This window comes from Wyeomyia smithii, chromosome 3, assembly GCF_029784165.1.
Source record: "Wyeomyia smithii strain HCP4-BCI-WySm-NY-G18 chromosome 3, ASM2978416v1, whole genome shotgun sequence".
Taxonomy (NCBI): domain Eukaryota; kingdom Metazoa; phylum Arthropoda; class Insecta; order Diptera; family Culicidae; genus Wyeomyia; species Wyeomyia smithii.
Window position 1 is genome coordinate 47296323 of NC_073696.1, and position 10259 is coordinate 47306581.

A 10259-nucleotide genomic window follows, 5' to 3' on the forward strand; every position below is an offset into this window, starting at 1 on the left:
ATTCATTTCAGTAGCTGCAATCATGGCATATTTAAAAGCACTACTAAACTGAAATAGGTTAGGTGTGTCATTGAATCCGCAGCGTCTTCTTATTTCCGCAAAATAGTTTTCTAAGAAATCTTGACAGAGAGAATTAGTACACAAATATGAACAGGAATACTTATTTCTCAAGGTCGCAAGGACTTAATATTACTTATCCAGCCTCTCAAATAATGTGGTCGTCTTTGAAATAATTTTTAATCTTTTGATTCTTCTTTCACCTGGAGTAAAAAAAACAAATTCGGTAAGTCCACCAGGAAAAGGCTTTCATGGAATGGGGAACGTTGAGGGGAACCTAATGACAAGTAATTCATTGGTTGTAACGAAAGCATGTTGGATTTGTTTCTGCTTTGCTCGAACGGACGTGTGATATTCATGCAACTTCGCAAACTTCGTATCGCGTCGCGTTCACCGTGGCCGAAGCCTAAGGTTTCCGTGGCATTGGACACCAGTCGCATGATGCCGAACGTGCCGGAACGATTGCGTAGTGCATTTTATAACGTCAGTGTGTTTATGTATATAATATGTTTTGAATTTATACAAGAATGCCTTAGTTTGATCGAAGTACGAGTTTTTGGTATAATACATATTTTCCAATACTTTTTGAATTTTATCGAGATAGTCGAAATGGTTGGAATTAATAGTGATTGGTGTGCGATATGGCTGAAGTGTGATAAAAATGATAAAATTTAACCTGATGCTATTTAAATTTAGATCTATGCTACCTTCCCAATTGAGTCCGCATATTTTTCTTTCGAATTGAATACATCGAATAGTTTATCATGCATTTCAATAAACTCGGCAGTATAAAGTGCTTCATCTGGTAATTCACCTGTTACTACGTAATGCCGTATACCTATTGCAGTTGATTCACTAATCGTGCGCGCAGCTAAAGCAACATTCATTGATGCGAATGGAGGCAAGTCAATGCACTTTTTTGTAGTTTTGGAACTAATCGCAGAGCCGAGGTTACGTCGATTTCATACAGCTGTTGTATATACTTTCGTGAAGCAATTTTATCACTAAAACAGCGTTATGCTTAAATATCGAATTTCTGGTGTTTTTCAGTAGGTGTGGTACATCGAACATAACTGAAAGTGCTTTGCCATCAATTGCTATCCTTGGCGGATCTGTAGAAGTTTGACATTCATGAACCATTTTCATGTTGGTGCTGCTTTGGTCCATTGTGAGGACTAGCGGGTGCAGTCCACACTTTCGTATAGCTCGAACTGATGCTTTTATAAATCTAAAAAGTGCGTCACTTTTCAGACTGTTATGCGCAATATAACCAATTGGCTGAGTTTAGGAGAAAACAATTTTTCTGTATTACTGATATAAAACATAGCACTTTTGTATCAATATTTACCTGCCTAAATTTTTTATACATTCCAGTGGCCATGACAACTATTGCTTCAACTGCCAGTACGTTGGGATTCTTTCTTTCAATTTTCCTGCAGATACCTTCGTCTGGAAATCCATAAAAAACATCTGCCTTTGCGCTGTAAGTTAGTTCCTTTTTAATAGACATACAATCACATGTCAACGTAACGATTTTGTTCTTTGTGCATTTTATCTCACGCACTTTTCTCTTCACGATTGCAAGCAAATTTGAATTAATTCTTGCCTGCAAACGAACATGCTTGTTGTGTTTGAATACTGTGCTTTTATGTGGGAGAATAATATGTTTTGAATTTCTGATGAATCTGTATGTTCGAGGACCACTTAAATATGTACCTGCAGCAAATTTCATTCTGGCAGCATTATACCTGCGCCCTTTTGGTTTCCGAGTAGAGTTTTTGATAAAATCATATACAACTGGATTACACTTTACTTGCGCACCTAAAGATTCATTTAAGCCTTTTGTCTTTATGACTATTTTCAACTTACGCTTCAGATTTTCATTTTCTTGCTTTTACCTAGGCGCCCTGGTCAAACGACGTTGACTTGTTTGGCGACTTTTGAATAACTGACGTCTTACAAAAACCAACTCTTGCTTTAATGATCTGATAGATTCTTTTCCGGCGTTTAATTGAGCTTTGTAGCTAGCTTCAAAATCAGGTGTACATATATCAAACATACTAACTGAAATACTGTCGTCAGTTGACGCTGTCTCTGCTAAATTTCCATCTAGTTTGATACGTTCACTCTGCGACAGTGTGTTTTCAATTTCTGAGGCATAGAGCATCTGGAGTGGAACGTGGACTGACGGATCTATATATCCAGGTGACTGCTGAGCGATTGGGGACGACGAAGTGCAGTTGATGGAGACATTCATTGGTTTCGTTAGCTGTTCCCAAGCTAGGTAATCTGCATCACCTTCAATGTACTCTATCGATTCAAAATCTAGACTATGGGAAGCATAGGCGTAGCCAGAAGGGGGCAGGAGGGGGCCGTTTCCCCCCCTAAATGTTGACATTGGTGCAAAATTTTGTTTTCAATAACTCTAATAGCACAAAACGACATCTTTAGCCCATAGAAACATCTGTGTAAAGTATCAGCCAGATCAAAAATAATTGATTGAAATGCTTGCGCTATGTTGCGTGGAATTGCACAGGTTTTTCAGTTGATCCACCAAGGATAATGCAGCGACAAAAGTGCCGGGCAAATCCGCATGCATAAACTAGCTTGGAGTATCGGAACCGAGCTGTGATAATTCCTTACCTTGATTCTCTTGTAACCTCACTGGAAACACGGTTCGATGAAGATAGTGCACCTGTCTACGCGTTGTCCTTGCTGCATCCCGCTCACGTAATACGCATTTCGTTGGAAGAGTTCAAGCGCAAAACCGAAAATTTCGTAATTTTTTATGAAGTTGACAATTTTGTTGAAGAAGTGGAAGTTTGATATTAACATTGCAGCAGCATGAGAGCAGATCGTAAGAACTTGTAAGAGTTGGATCTAATAGACCTGCTAGCTAAAGCCCGTTCTTTCTTCCCTGCGACTGAGAAAGCAGTTAAAATTGCACTTGCTCTACCATGCAAACATGCACGATTGAACGCTCGTTCAGCACAACAATATTTGAACTGCGGTTGAGTGATCTCTGCTTGCTGAGTGTTCATCGGCAGATGGTCAACAAAAATCGTGAAAAGTCACATGAACCGCTTCCGGAACGTTTGACGTTTGATACCCGAAGACTGTACCTTCGCCGCATCATTCAGCTGGCCTGCATCGTTCTCGAAGAAGTCCTGGTAGCGGTTAAACAACAACATCCAAACGTAACTCCGTTTTCTTCGTCGAAGACAAACTCGATGATGTTCGAAGAGAGGGACTCCAAAATCTGCTCCGAGGTTTGATACTGACGCTGCTGCTGTACCGCTATCCGCTGTAAAATTAGGGCCATCTTGTGAGTCATATCTCGAATTCCCGGTTGCGGCTGCTGATCAACTCGTGGATTCTTGAGTTCGTGGATTCTTCGTCGCCAAAATAATATGTCCAAAGGTTAAAATGAACTTAAAAGTTTTTAGTAAAGAACATCTATTTATATTCGAGGTTGGACAAAGAATAATCAAATTTTCCACTCTGATGTCAAGGACAACTTTTCACTGGTTGCCTTGATGTAACAATCACTAAAGACTAGTATTTATTTCTGTTTTTCAAAACACACTAAAGTCGCTTTTTACGCGGGGGATACGTGCCGCGTAAAAAAACGCGTAAATTCCGGAATCCGCGTAAAAATGGCGTGAATTTCGGAATCCGCGTGAAAAAACCGCGTAAATTCCGGGATCCACGTAAAAAAGCCGCGTAAAAACCCGCGTGAAAAGCGACCTTAGTGTACCATTTTTTTACTTCTAAAATTTTGAAGAGCTTGCCCCCCCCCCCCCTATTTGAAATTCTGGCTACGCCCATGATGGGAAGGCATCCTATAAGAACTAAAAATCAGCAACCGGGAAATACGAAGAAATCGAGCAAATGAAGTAATTTTACCCATCAAGACGCTCTTTTTCCAAGTCATGGAATTCTTCCGCACAAAAGAATGGTAGCGCATCTTTTATCAACCTGTTTCGGATGTTTTGTTCTTGAACTAAGTGATTTGTAAACATGGAGCATTGCTTACCCTTTTTCTTTCCTGGAAGGATCTTTGAATGCTTCTAAGGGAAAATGGTCTGCACAAATGCGTTTGCTTAGGAATGCTTGCGGTCCCGCCGCAGTGAATTCCTGTGCAGCCGCATGAGAATTACATCGAGCAACCCAGGAAGAGCACCTTGTTAAAGTGACTCTAATTAACTATTCGTTACAAGCGAATCAGAATGCATACCTCTTTGCATCTGTTGGAAAACTGTAGAATGATGTTCCGCTCCTTTGTTTGTTTCCACACCAATAAAATTCACATTTCTCGAGGAACATTTCAAAAGGTCCTATCTGACATTTGCAAACAAAACCTATTTTATGTTTATTCGCATGAAAGAGATTCTTGTCTATAAGTTCCTTTGAGAAAAAAATAGATTTTTGATATCCATAAAAATTCCAGAGCTTGCAAGAAAACGTCCAATTTGAATAATAATACAATATCGCACAGCTCTCTGATTGGACGTTTGTCTACTAGTAGGCCAATCTGTTATACGAACAAAAACTTTGACAGTTGCAGATTGGACCTCGAGCTTTGTGTAATATTCTTTACCGGTTTGAGAAAGTGAAAAAAAGTAAAAATGAAGTCGCAATCGATGTCCACAGAAGACGCCGAAAACGTAGCGGTACGGACGACTTGCGTGCACCTGGTAAATCTTAATTAAAATGTTTAGCTTAGATGCTACATTATTACCTCTAATATGATTCACAGATCTCGAACATCTCCTCGTCATCGTTGTAGGTTCCCCTCACGAAGTCTCATAGAGTCGTTCACGTCGCGATTATTTGTTCATGAAGAATTTTCCAGATGGAAACAGACGTTTCATGGACTCATTCGAGTAGAAGGAAAATTTACAAAACTTTCGCACACTGTCATAGGGGTTTTTTGAATCATTGCCAGCCAAGGAACATCATTGAAAATGATGAAAAATGGAAAATCAACTAGTTGCAGGTCACTGATTCTATGAAGAATATTGCTGTTAATTCTGACTATTCAGAAAATTTTAAACGTGACACCATATATGTTGGTTGTAACTATGGTACCTTCCTTCTCCGAGGCTGCTACCTTAACTCCACGGACAGAGCGCCCCCCCCCTGTGTCCAGCGGACGAGTTTCAAGTGCTAGATTTTGCGATTCAAGATTCCCACGAGAATGATTCGAACGACAGCTGTATATTGCCAGCAAATTCAGAAGGCCTTTTGGTAAACGACGACCTAACGAGAGACGACCTTATGTTTTCAAACACACATTTTTTCCCTATGTTCTATAGTCACTTCGATGGAAATCTGGATCCCGAAAAAAACGATGCGCATAGTAAATAATTTTGATAATAGGAAAATGAAATAAATTATTATAATCATTGTAACAAAACAAATAAATCATTCAATTAATTAGTGTTATATATTTACGTATTTTCAATGTTCTTGTATAACCTACAACATGACATTTTTCTTTTCAATCGAGTTTGACATTGTCATTTCCCTTTGATCCCTCACTGCGTCTTAAGCGACCGTTTCACAAACCACTACACCCCAGCTGCCTCACTGAAAAATCATGTGATTAATTGAATACTATTAATTTTGATTTAGAAAAAAAAATTAAATAAAAAAAATGTTGGTTTAAAAAACCAAACTTTCATAAGAAATGATAGACAATATTTTCATGGAAATGAATCTCGAATTCGGATATCAAACGTTATAATCATAATGATATACTGTTTCATATAAAGCCTTTGAAGCCATTTAAATCAAAGGTCCAATGTGTCATTGATAGTTACTAAGAGACCAATCAGAGAGGTCCTATGTGATAACGAAAACAACATAGGACCTATGTAACAAAACCATCAATAAAAACTGGAAAAAAGAATTGAAACGATTGAGAAAGCACTAGAAGTTAAGATGACGTTCTTTTTTTACATTTGAGATAATAAAAGGGATGGAATCTTATTTCGGTTTTAATTGGAAATTGAAAAGGATTCACAAAACTTCAAGTTCATTTTTCTCTGACAAGCATCGATGTCAGATAGGACCTTTTGAAATGTTTCTCTAGATTTACAAACCATTTTTATTATTTTTTTTTAAAGTTGACACACTGGAGTGCTTTGATGCGAAAAGAGGAGGTAGAGATTGGCAAATGTCAAATCAGGAACCATTCAAATATTACATAACGCGGAAGTCGGCAATTTTCAATACCCACCCACCCCCACGTAACGCAATTTCACATGTTTGCCACACGCAATGTAACGCTTCGCTGAATACCCACCCACCCCTGAGCGCGTTATGTATTATTTGAATGAGCCCTCAGTGCTTGATTTGTCAGTGACGCGAGCGCCACGTAACGGGAGCATTACCACTTACGTTTAAAATAACGGTTGCAAGTTTTTACACATCATTTGGAAATAAGATGAACGTCTGTTCTCTGTGCATCAACTTCGCAGCTTTCGCTGGTAAATAGAAGCACCTTTTTTCCACGCAAAGATATCCACAAAGCCACCTGATCACCAAACAACACTACACTCCACCACCTAGTGGCAGTATATGTGCGCTCAAAATTATCCACAGTATTTCACAAAAGACAAAACCAACCTCCTTGGCCAAACAACCGGCAGTTACAGAACCCGCAGGCCGTTGAGAATTACGCGTGCATACTTGACGAGGCACTACCTTCAACGGAGAAACCGTGTGCACCGACTCTCGCTAGGGTAACTACATTCGACCACCGGTAAGGCCGCAACCGCGGCACTAGGTGAAGTAACGTCGAGCCAACAAAATGATTCGTTTGACGGAAAATGCCAGCAAGCGATGGAGAGGAAAAAACTAGTTTGGAAAACCAACCTAAGCATCGTCACGATAGAGAACGCGGACAAATATCGACTTGCTCGAAATGATTTGTCAACGATTCTGAGGAGACAATCGTGGTCGACAGATGGAAGTAGTTTTTTGATTAGGAACCTCAATAGCGGAACAACGGAAGGCGGCGGAAGGGAAGTTAACCTTGGAGTGCCTACAAACAATAACAGTGTCCCAGTTCTCGATATCCTGGAGATCTAACGAGAAATTGGATCTCTAAAGAACAATCGAGACGCAGGTAAGGACAGACTACCTGCAGAGTTCTATAAACACTAGCAACGGCACTCCACTGTGAAATTTCCAGGGTTTGGGAGGAAAAGAGACTACCGGAGAAATGCATGGAAGGATAACGTCGCCGCGTACAAAATCATCTCATAAATTATGCTCCGTCGCCTTTCTCTTCTTTTGCTAGAAGATTCGTAAGGCAATACGAAGCGGACTTCAATCAAGCACGCGCTACTACGAATCAAATCTTCACTCTCCAGCAGATCCTTCAGAAATGCCGGAAGTATAACGTGCCCACCAGTGTTGCAAATTTTCACTGTCAGTGATAGATTCTGAGTTGAAACTGACAACTGTGAATATCAGCTTCAACACGAACGAGCTGAAAGTGATAATTGCTTTCAGCTCCAATCAGTTGACAGTGATAATGCTGACTGGCAGCATTATTGTGATTTCGCACGCGCTTTGTTACTTTAGTGATGTTCATGCGGTTGACGATGTCGATGCTTACCTACTTCATTGATTTCATCCAATTGATTGACTCAGATCAAATAATTTCGATATTAATTATTTTTATATCACTGACACGATATTCATTGAGAATTGAGACAGGTGACACTCAATTTCAGTGTGATGAGAGTGAAATTGCTGTTGTTTCATTACCATTTTGCAGTGTCGAAATTTCGCAACACTGGTGCGCACACATCATGTCTTCGTGGATTTTAAGACAGCGTATGGTACAGTCGATCGAGACCAGCTATAACAAATAATGCACGACAACGGTTTTCCGGATGAACTGACACGACTTATCTAAGCTGTCTTGGATCGAATGATGTGTTACATGTGTGTATCGGGGACACCCTCGAATCCCTTCGAAGCGTGCAGAGAGTTAAGGGGTTATATACCTTCTTAGTTTTCAAAAAACCGGAAATAAATTTGTTACATTATCTTCAAATACAACATCTTGCATCTTGAGAACATTTCCACAAACTTTCATAAAGATCTGAGCAATGGGAAGAAAGTTCGAGCGATTTGCAACGCGCCTCGCCACGGCCGCATAAGCTAAACTTGAAACATTACACGCGATTATCTCGGAATAGTTTTTTTTCCGGAAAATGACTTTGCCGTGATCCTGATTGTGGGAAAACTACTGAACCGATTTCCTTCATTTTTTTTTTAATTTTCGTTATGAAATTTGCCGGTCCTTGAACGATCGCTTTTTGAAACATACAGTTTCATTTTACCGCAAAAAAATTTTTAATGCAATTTTTTGCGCTCAAAACGTGCATATTTTGGGAACAACATTCCCGTTTGCACTGAAAACAAAATACTCATAAAAGCGATCGTTCAAGGACCCGGCACACTTCTAAACTAATGAAATAATATGAGTTTTTTGATTTCGGTTGATCCGCTGAGTCTCTATCAGGATCAGCCTCTGCAAAAAATAGCGTTTCAGGGAAACGGCCATTACTCCAGTAATAATTGGTATATCTCAAAATCAAACGTATTTTCTTGTTGTTGATAAACTGTACTTTCAGAAAAATACCACTTTGATGCAATGAAAATGGTGCTATGCACTTAAAAATAAATTCAAACTTCCCTCATTTTTCTCGACCAAAAAGGTATATAACCCCTTAAGACAAAGAAATGAATCATCCTGCACGTTGTTCAACATTGCTTAAGGGAGTAATTCGACGAAACGAGAGGCACGATTGTCAGCAAAGGTAGTCTACTCATAGGCTTCGCAGACGACCTTAATGTTATTACGAGAAACTTTGCGACCGTGGCAGCAATCTACGCTAGACTAAAAGTGAAGGCTAGGAGAGTTGGACTAGAAATTAAAGTGTTGAATACCAAATAGGTAGGTATATGAAAGGGAGAAGCTCGAGACAAACCAATATTCGCCTCCACGGATGGTGAGCATGGACGGCGATGAACTCAGAGTGGTATGAGTTCATATTCTTGGGATCTCTGGAAGGACATATGCGCACTGGCCTGGCCTGGTCAAGGAACCCACCACCAGATGTCACCGAGTACGGTAAAATGAATTACCGAGATTTCAACAGCTGAGATCTCGGTGAAAATCTCGGTAATACATCAAAATACCGAGATTCTGTAAAATCAACAATTGACAACTTGTCAAACTTCAACGAGATTCTCGGTAATATTTACCGGGACTCGGAAATTTCAATTGTCGAATTATTACGAAAATGTCGGTAAAATTCACTGAAGTACGCATTTTGCGATTTCTCAGATAGATCCAGGAAAAGATGAACACGATTAATTATCCGTATAATTTTACTAATTATTTTGCCAAATGATTCAATTTATTACAGCATTGGTAGAAACAAGAGAGTTGTGTTGCTTCCTGGAAATAAAACAACATCCATCACTGCAACTTCCATCCTGCGAAGCGAGTCGTTAACCTACAAAATTGAGTAAGGGAAGAATGAATTGTTTTTTTTTTTAGAATTATATTTGCAATAAACACAAACAAGATCTGAGAAATAATATTGTATACTTACTCAACATTCTAGGTTAATCTGAATATTACAGATTTCTCCGGAATGATGATTAACCGCGAAACCTGTTCCTTTTACATCTAAACCGAAATACGAACAAAACTGATAGTGAAGCTTTCGTTATTTTGACAGTTCTATTTTGCGGAATCTCGGTTAAATGATGTCCAGCTTCCGAGATTCGGTATTTTAGTTTACTGAACTCGGAAATTAGCTGTTTTACGGATTTTTCTCGGCAAACAAATTTACGGCATTCCGGTAAACACATTCGGTTTCCGATTTCTCAGTTACGGAACAACGGTAAACGAAAATGTTTTCAAGTAGTTCGGTATTTTACTTTACCGAGAAAACATTATGCAGTTAAGTGTGTATTGAAATGTTAAAAAATATCAATTAAAAGCAGATTTTTAAAAGTGATGTTTGAAAGAGATTTCATATATATTAACTGGGGCTTATTACGAGAGTCACTTCCCGGTGAAATGACAACCGTAATAGGCACAGTGAAAGTGATTCCCATTTGATTTGCACGCGTCTTTTTTCACCGTGACATTTCCGGAGCGATTT

General features: G+C 39.2%; 1 pseudogene; it reads right to left on the reverse strand.

Annotated features, from left to right (window-relative positions):
- Positions 1 to 1050: 1050 nt before the first annotated feature.
- LOC129728272 (uncharacterized) lies at positions 1051 to 4383 on the reverse strand (annotated as a pseudogene).
- Positions 4384 to 10259: the final 5876 nt, after the last annotated feature.